At 32.7% G+C, this 10043-nt stretch overlaps 1 long non-coding RNA gene across 1 annotated transcript; it reads right to left on the bottom strand.

The window, feature by feature from the left end:
- Positions 1–7694: 7694 nt before the first annotated feature.
- Positions 7695–9513, bottom strand: LOC136219148 (uncharacterized). Its single transcript, XR_010684057.1, has 2 exons — positions 8046–9513; positions 7695–7956 (listed from the first exon to the last, which is right to left on the bottom strand). It is a non-coding gene; the product is annotated as an uncharacterized lncRNA (long non-coding RNA).
- Between the last annotated feature and the right edge of the window lie 530 nt (positions 9514–10043).

Raw genomic sequence — 10043 nt, 5'->3', positions numbered from 1 at the left:
TTACGATTGCTATACTTTAAAGGTTGATTACTGATTAGTTTTGTTTTTCTGTGTTGAACAAAAACGTTCGTTGCTCACGGATTGATAATAAGAAGTTGTGGGCACTTCGTTTGCAACCGTAGATAGTTCTTCACCGAAGGTATTATTTTCTATCCCTCTTTATATGAAATAATAATTAACAGATCTTGGAAAAGGGAAATAGATAAAATAGATAAAATTTTATTATTCCGCTACGACTAGGTTTGTCTATTTTCCTACAATAACATATTTATTTGAGTCGGTTTTTTAAATAACCGACTTTAATTACCTATAGCCACAGTTTTTTAAATAACCATAGCCAATAAGGTGTGGCCGTAGGCTATTTCTGTACTAGTGGTGATTCGTAAATTCAAGGGTATGTTGATTTTTTGTTTTGTTTTATTTTAAATTTAGTAAAATTCACAAATTTTTTTGTACGTAATAATCAAGGTGGCCTTCTTTTTTTTCAACTGGGAACTCTTCAAGCGTGTAAGGATGTATTTGATGACGTCTTTGAACATAGTGTATGTGTTTCTTCTTCCCGCATCTAAGATATCACAATCAAATTCCCATGGCGTTTCTAGGAGCATGTGTCATTTCTACTACATTGCACATAGTTCATCTTGATAAGCCCTAGCGAAAGGAACTTTATACTGATGTGTAACTTGAAGCTCCTCTAGATCTTTGATCCAACCAGTACAATAAGATATATGGTGTGGTTCAGGAACCAAACCAAAGTTACTGAAGACGACTTGACTTGTGATATTCTTGGCTTCCTCCATCGACTATCAGCTCACATTTTCCCCACGAATCAAGCATAAAGTTTTAAATAATTGATGTTTTGGTTCATGCTCTTCCTTACTAGACATTAGTACCCTCGTCATCAAATTAACAACATGCTCATCCCCGGAAGTACAACTCTCAAGCGGGTCGCATATAACACTCAATCATCATCATCATCATCAACATCATCATCATCTAGCTCATTCTTAGAATTTTTCTTCTCTTTATCAATCTCATTCTCGAATCATCATCTTCCTCCTCATTCTCATTTTCAAACACGTTCCTCTCTCCTTCAATGCAATCTCGCTTCCCAGAAGCTATTTTCCCACGATCTATCTTTTTGGTTCATGACTACCCTCATTTGAAATTAACGCATTAGTCACATGGAATTCCACATTCCCAGCTTCCATTTTCTTCTCATAATGGCTTAACTCTTGATACATTTTCCATGTTTCTCGATTTAAGTTACATGCTACTTCCTAAAACAGTTGATTTCATGAACCTTTCTCCTATCACCGTATTCTTCAACTTCCACACATAAAGTGATTTCAGCATTCTCAAAGAAAATATCAAGTCTAGTGTCATTTTCCCATTCTTCAAGGACAATACTCTCATCTTCCTTGAGCATACAAGTGAAGTTATTCCTAAGGGAAATTTTATCAACATGTATGGGACACCTTTTACTAGATGAGCTTCCCCAATATTACCATACACAAAATTAAGCTCCTCAATGTCCTCACTCACTATAACTCCTTCCTCCTTATCCATAGAAGAATTCAAATTCTCATTTACAATTTCATTACCCACAAACACAAAATGAGAATTTAAATCATCATTAACAACACAAATATCGAACTTCTCAATGGAAATTTTATTATCCATAACTTCAAAATAAGAAATTGAAAAATTAGGGTTTACCTTTTGAGAGTGTAATGGAGGAATGATAAGTGATGACTCTTTAAGAGGTACCATTGGGTCTTATTGGCATTTCTAAGAGAACTTTATATTCTTCTCCATTTAGTTGACTTAAGAATTTCTCAAAATCTCATCTCATCTCTTGTCTGAGGCTTTCCGTCTTGTTCTTCATGTGTTGTTCAAAGCTTTCTGTTTCGTTTTTAATCTCTTGTATATAAAACTGCTAGTTTTTCTCCATTGATGCTTTTAACTTTGGTGGAATCAAGTGGTCAAAGAAATTTATCTTACCACACGATCAAGGCTCTGATACCAAATGATGTTGGGAGGAGTAGGAAGGGAGAATTCATTTGAAGGTTCTAAACCTACGAAGAATAATTTTTAAACTCAACTTGAAGGAGTTCAAGTCCCTAAAAAATGATATGAGATAAACTCTACCTCCCTCAAAAGAGAAATGTCAGAATTTGTTTAATTAAAGAGTAAGTTCTTTATATGAAACAAATGAATTTATACCAAAAACCCTAAGGCTAAAATTCCATCAAAACCCAATTACATAAAATCTAACCTAATGTAAAGAAGGGGACCAAATAGTCAAATTACAAAACTATCAACACTAAAGTCTTATTTTAATTTAACTAAAGAAACTAATTGAAGAAAAGATAACATCATAAAAGAAATTAAGACATAAAGATAAAGATGAGAAGTGTGGAGGAGAAATTGTAAATTTCCATGAGAAAAAGGACTTGGGGGAAGTTTTCCTTAAAATTTGTAATTACACTCATTTTTCAAAATGGGGACGCCGACTAGGGCTGTAAATGAGCCGAGCCCCTCATGAGCGACTCGATAGTCGGATCGATAAAAGGTCGGCTCGATTTGTGAACGAGTCACTCCTGAGCACAATTTACTGCTGGCTCGGTTCGTAAACAAGCAGAGCTTGAGCAGGCTAAAGCTCGGCTCGAAAGCTCGCGAGCAGCTCGATTAGAACATTTATGTTCGTTCACAAATATCTAAACTTAATATTATGTCATTTGCTATTTGCTATTAGATGAATTCATTCGCAAATATAATAAATGAGTAATAGACGAACTATTTGTAAGCATCTTGTTTTTTTATTCATGAACTTTGCTTGTGATCTTATTTATGTACACAATTATAGAGCTATTTGCGAACAAACTTCATAAATGTAATTAACGATTTACTCAACCAATTCATGGTTAGATAATTTTCTTAATGAACCAAATTCAAATAGGATTTTGTACTCGAAACAAGCTCGGCTCGAGCTCGTTTATTTTCTAATAAGCTGAGCCGAGCTTGAGCAAGCCAAAGCTCGGCTCGGGCTCAAGCTCGTTAATTTTATAGTAAGCAGAGCTTGAGCAAGCCAAACCTCGGCTCGGCTTGATTACAGTCCTAATGCTGACCCTATGTTTGAGGTCGCTGATAATAAAGGCTACTGCCTTGAAATTAAAACGCTCGGGTCGACGACCCCAACCCCTGATCGGCGACCTGGGACCTAAAAAGTCCTTCTTGCACATTTCTAGTATCCCCACATCGTCATGATGCGTTCCAATGACCCCGGATCATCCGACACATTCCAAAAACTCAAATGATCTCGTTTAGCACTATTTTCTTGGGTTAATAAAAACATAATGATCTATGATTCTCCCCTTTATTTGGAGTTGAACCTTCTTTAAGCCGATTTCTCTTTATTACTGGTTTTAGCAATTTTGGTGAACTTGATGGATTCATCAATTTAGGGACATAATTTAAGAATTTGCTTAGGCAAATCTATGGGATATTTTTGGTTTATGTTTTGAGAGTTCCCTTTAATTGAATAAAGTGGGAGATATGAAGGATCGTGAAAATGATTTTTAATAAGAAATACCTGAAATTGAATTTTTTTTATTGAATTTTCTCGTTGCATATTGTTCATTATTAGACTTACTTTTCTTTGATTTGTTAGCTTAAATTTTTATTTTCCCATACATTTTATACTATCCCCATTACAACTTTGTAAATAGCTTTTGATTTGTGCATTTATTTTATAAAGATCAGTGGAGATTAAATTTAAGTACAAACTTATTGTAGTTTATGATTTGCATTTAATATTGTGAAAAATTAATATAAAAGATATTATTGAGCTCTAATTAGTAGCTTAACTTTTTGTTTTAATTGTTTCATTGATATGGTACCAGTACTTCTTAAACTATTTGGTCAAGGTTCTTAGACCAAGTGGTCGATGTTTGAATCTTACCAATTAATGAGTGATCGAGATTCGAATCTTACCAACCTCATTAATTGATGGAATTAAAAACACATTTTATAAGTCTGTGTGAGAAGATGTATTAAAATTAATATTAAAGTTATTCTTAAAAAGTATAACCTTCAAGGAAAATCTACACTAAACTGATAATTCCTTTCATGTAGAATTTCTTGGCTAAGTATCAACATTTGACGGAAATGAAGGAAGCATTCTTTGTTTCTATCGGAGTATTGAAGATATGGCTCATGTAGACTTTTTTTTATTCTATAACTTATAAGTCTTCCTTTTTTTATAAAATATAATGTTACAAGGTGTTATAACATATTTACTACATTTACAAGGTGTTATAAAATAATATTTAGTACAGTGGGTTTTGTTTGTACAGCTAGAACACACAGAAAGTACAGTAAATTAAAAAGGAAAGTGTTGCTAAGAACCCTAGGCAACCACATGGATATATCCAGAGTAACATACACATATATACATAGTGGTGTGCTTTATTTGCATCCAATATTTAGTAGAGACACAATATTACCATATCATCAGCCATCACTTCCCATAGTGCCCATAATGTTCCTTATAATGCCCATGATGGCAATGACCATGGTGCTTGTAGCATCCATGGTGGCCATGGTGATGCCCGTGGTGGTGCCCATGGTGGTGGTGGTGATGGTGGTGGTGGTATCCATGGTGCCCATGGTGACCGTGGTGCCAATGATGGTGGTGGTGTCCGTGGTGGTGGCGGTGGTGTCCCTCATCACCATGATGGCAATGACCATGGTGCTTGTAGTATAGGATATATTTACTATTTTTTTTTGAATAACTAACTTTTTTTTTTTGAAATATGGAAATTATATTTAACTTGAATGAGAGATAAAATATCGATAAGAAAAGGTCATGGATATACCTACTCACCACGAACAGACCTAGAATTGACAGCTTTTGCTAACACGTGTGCTGCCAAGTTCTCTGAATGTTTTACAAAATAAATGGAAAAAACACTATACTGATAACCCCTTAAAAAGACAGTTACAAACAATCTTCCCGATGAAAATAAAACTGTCATGATGCTCGCTGTCGTCCGATGATACTTCAGATGACGGTTCAATTGTCATCTGAAATAACTTTTCTATGTTATATCCTTAAACGTAGTTGTTATATTAATGTCATGACAGTTTCAGTTTATATATTTGTCGTTGGAACTTAATTTGTACGACACTTGATTACTAATTATGTGTCATATAAAGGGTAAATTTCATCAATGGTGTACAACATTTGCTCAATTTCACACTTTGGTGTACAACCTTCAATTTGTCTCATAAATATATACGACCTTATAGGTGACCTCCCACTTTAGTGTACAGTAGGTAAAAATGACCGGTCAACGCTTGGTCAACATGCCACCTCAGCATTTTTTATTCAAATCATTAGTTAAAGTGGGTCCCACAAATTAAAAATAATAATAATTTCATTCTTTTACTCTTTTACCCCTATCTTCCATATCTTCATCTTTTTCCCTCTATTCCTTTCTCTCTTTAAATTTCTCTCACTAATCTCTCTTTTCAAATTTGTTTCTCTCTCTACAATTATGAAACAACTAGAAAAAATGGCAGAAATTAGATTAATCTCCATGACCCTAGTGAAAGCTTAAAAACAAATCAATAAAAAAATTAAGTTCAAATGATCTCAGGCTTCATCTTTTAGATTAAAAAAAGGGTCTTTACTTTCCTGAACCAAACCCATCATCTCTAACCTTAATTCAACATCTCAAAACCTCACTTTCTTAAACTCAACAATTTTTTCTTCCCACTTGGAGAAAAGAGTTTTATTTCACCAAAGCTTAAAGCAAAAGCCAATTCAGAAGTCGCGTTATATCTTCGCTGCAATCAGTCCTAGCGAGCTGTGATTCGAAATCGAGGAGCTGAACCCGAGAAAGAAACAAAACTTATGTTGCTAATCGGTTTAAGAAGAAGATTGCAGCCAGAAATAACAGATGGATATTTTGGAAATGCAAATCTTCATGCGTCATAGAGAGAGAAAGGGAAACATAAAGAGAGAAGAGGACACCCAATTATTTTTGTATTTGTTAAATATTTAATTTCACTAATCAATTCAAACCCAACTTTAGATCTAGTCTTCTCCTATAATTATAATTACTTCCCCCATCTCCAAGAAGAAAAACAAAAAGGAGCAGCAAAATAAGAACCTAAATTCAACTCAGAGGCTTAAACAAGTTCACTTTTGGCTGAACTTGAAGAAAAAAGACACAAGATTTAATCACATTATATTGTTGTTCTTGGCTTGCTTTGGACGATTTTTATGATATTGATATTGTTATTCTTGTCCCTCCAAATCATTGAGAGAGATTAAAAGTTTTTTTTAGAGAGAGGAGCTAGAGAGGGAAAGGAAAAGAGGAAGAGATGGGTTGCAAGGAAGGGGATGAGGGTATTGTAGTAATTTCAAAATGAAGAAGGGTATTTTAGTAATTGTATAAGAAGTGGGTCCCATTTTTTTAAATGGAAAAATAAAAAAATGCTGAGGTGGCGCGTTGACCAAGCGTTGACCGGTCATTTTTACCTGCTATACACTAAAGTGGGAGGTCACCTATAAGGTCGTACATATTAATGAGACAAATTGAAGGTTGTACACCAAAGTGTGAAATTGAGCAAAAGTTGTACACCATAGATAAAATTTACCCGTCATATAAACCATTTTTCTAATTTTTACCTCTTTAATAAATTTGTATATATAATCACGATGTAATCCCAACATTAAACTTGTACATACACCAAAATATGCACAAATCACACATATAAAACTACACATGTACGCAATTCGACTTAAAACCAATAAAAATAACCAATGTATGCATAACTTAGGGTACGTGGTGTATAATCTTTATCCATTTTCACACTTTGATGTACAAACTTCAATTTTGTATACTAAAGTATACAACCTTCTGGTGACATACCACTAAAATGTATAAGACGTAAAAATGACCAGTGAACCCAGTCAACATGTCAGATCATCAATTTTTAACCTATTTTTTTTAAACAAAAGTGGAACTCACTCATCTTCTTCAACCTTATATCTTCATCTTTATTTTCTCTCTCCTCCATTTTTATCAAATATCATTTCTCTCTCTAACTTTCATCTCTCTCATTTTCACTTTCTCCCTCCGACTCTCCTCTCTTTCTCTCTAATTCTCCATTTCTCTTTCTAACTCACGAGAATATAAGTTGCACTACAAAAAAAATGGTCTATTACGACGTTTAAATTTATGGTTTAACGACACTTTTCGACGTCCTTAAACATCTACCCACGCTTTTCAAAGCGTCGTCATATGTGTCATTAAATCACGTGTCGTTAATTTTAACGACATATAAAACCTTGTGTGGGTAAATTCAACTCGGCGACATATTGCATACAAACGTCGTCATGCTACCAACACTTATAATTTTTTTGTCGTAACTTTTTCCGTAATATTTATTTTTAATTTTCAAAATGTCCACTACGCTTTAACAAAATGTCGCAAAGTGAACAACACATTTATTGAAAAACGTCTCCAAATTTATGACATTTAATTATAAAAACGTCTACATTTTACTACATTTATTATTCTTATAATTTATGGAATCCATGATAAATAAATGAATAAAATAAAAATAATTACACTTAAAAAAATATATTTATAAATAATCATTCGGGTTTAAATTAAATAAAAAATAAAGTCCAAATGTTACAAGTACCACTTTAGCACTGTATTACATAGAAGAAATTTTACATTTACACTTCAACTATAACAAACTTATTCAAATGAAAAAAAAGATTAAATGATAAAGATTTGGTTGGAAGTTTGACAAGCACAATAAATAAAGCCAAAAGTTGGACAACTTTGAAAGTTTCATGCCGCCTCACACCGTATCCACTATATCCTTCTTGTTCGCACCAGATTTATTAGTTCCACCTTTCATGTTCGAAGGCTGATAAAAATAACAATATAATAATTAAATAGGAGACAAAGTTCAATTGCACTAACTGGTACCAAATTAAGAGATAGTTTCTTACTGACCTTCTTACAATTGACCATATGCTAACCATCGCTAGTTTGAACAAGAAAGAGAAGCATTGGTGAACCAATCATAAGACTCAGTAAAAATGGATAACAAAAAGCCCTACTCTAAACTTCTATTAATCTAATTACTCAGAGTAAAGTGAACGCCTAAGAGAAATAACCTCCGATGCTTCTAAATTTGGTTGACGAGAGTATGTACTGCTCCCCAAAGTAAACAAGGGAATCATGTCTTCGTACAAAAAAAAAAAAAAAAACTGAAATCAATGGTCAAATATGCACTTATCACAAGTTATGACAAATATTAAAGATGTGTATTTCTACTAGATGGTTTTTGCAACCAAACAATGATTTATAATATTTAGCAACATTCAGATAATGAAAAATTCATCTGATAACAAAGGAAGAATGTACCAACTCAATTTGAAGAAGATCCATCTAGCATTGGATAAATAAATTATTATCTAAATACCACATATAATTAAGGCATAAAAAATGGTATAAAAATGTTATAAATTTTTTTAATAAGTTATTATCTAAATACCATGTTGCGCAAATTCAATTTAGCTCAGAACTAATCAATATATCCCTAATCTTCCTGGTCGGTTCTGTTTTTCCTAACAGATTTTCTATAGAATCCTTAGTTTAAGCTTAAGAATAATTTCAATTGCATGCTCAACTTCACAATCATAACTCACAATCATAACTAGTTAACAGTCATGTGACTCTCATATCAAATGTGAAATCCTAAAACTTGCCGCCAACACAAAACATACATACAATAAGAAATGTATCCTCGCCTCCGGAAAGAGAAAAATAGGTGAAACCAATTGTTGCTTAATTTCACAGCCAAAATTTATCATAATCCGCCAATTTACAAGATTAAAAGAAAATGAATAAGAGGTAAGATGAGTAGTGAGAAATTGTACCGGAACTTGAATTCAGGAAGACAGAGAACGAAGTAACCAAACTCATCAGATCCACGGGCGACGAACAGATACATAAAAGGGATCAATAAAAATGCTGTAATTATAAATAAATAACTTTCAAATAAATTTAATTCAGAATCCTAAGTTTACGTAATACAATGTAGAAAATCAATCTACAATCAGAGAATAACTATGCCAGAGTCTTCTTTTATGTAAAAATTGAACAAACTAATTATAAAATAATACCTAAAAATTGTACAGACCCACAACACATTCAATCCTCGTCGCCCTCTCGCCTCATCACTGGCTGTTAATCTTCGTAAGTCGTCGCCGGCCGCTGCAATCGCATAGACTGCCCATGTTAGTTAAACAGAAAATAATAATAATAATAAAACAAAAAAAATGGAATAGGAGAATGGAATGAACGGTGCGGGGTGGCCAGAGAAAGGAGAAAAGCGCCGGATATGGACAAAAAGAAAACAAAGCCAAGAGAACAAAGTTAGAAGAGAAGAGAAAGGATAGAACGTGCAAAACCTAAGAAAGAGAATCGTTTAAAACTGTAACTGAAAATCACGCCTCATTTTTCTTTTTCATTATTTTTACTGTTTTTTGAATCAATTATTTTTTTAGTTTACTGTAGTGCAAACTTTGTGTATTTAATTTTTTTTGAAACATTCAAATTAATGTTTTTATTAACCGTCTTTTACTTTAATAAAATATTTTTCCTCAAAAAAAAAGAAAAAACTTTAATAAAATATTGATATTTTTTTTGTTGAACAAAAAATATTGATATTTTTTATTTCCAAATATATAATTAAATTTTTAAAAAGTTGCCAATGACACAAAATTTAACTCGCCTTTAATTTAAAAGAATACCTACATTTTTTTTCCAAATGTGTTTTTAAATTATTAAAAAGTCCATTATAAGAATTAAAAATATCATTAGATGAATATACAAGGCGACACAAATTAAAAAGTGTAGTTGAATATTAAATACGGGATAAAAAAATAAAATTATATTCAAATAAAAAAAATACCAAGACACTTTTTTGCAACGCAAATTCTAAAC

Source organism: Euphorbia lathyris, chromosome 2 (genome assembly GCF_963576675.1).
Source record: "Euphorbia lathyris chromosome 2, ddEupLath1.1, whole genome shotgun sequence".
NCBI lineage: Eukaryota > Viridiplantae > Streptophyta > Magnoliopsida > Malpighiales > Euphorbiaceae > Euphorbia > Euphorbia lathyris.
Note: the sequence above shows the minus strand (reverse complement) of the source record. Positions and strands in the feature narration are given on the sequence as shown.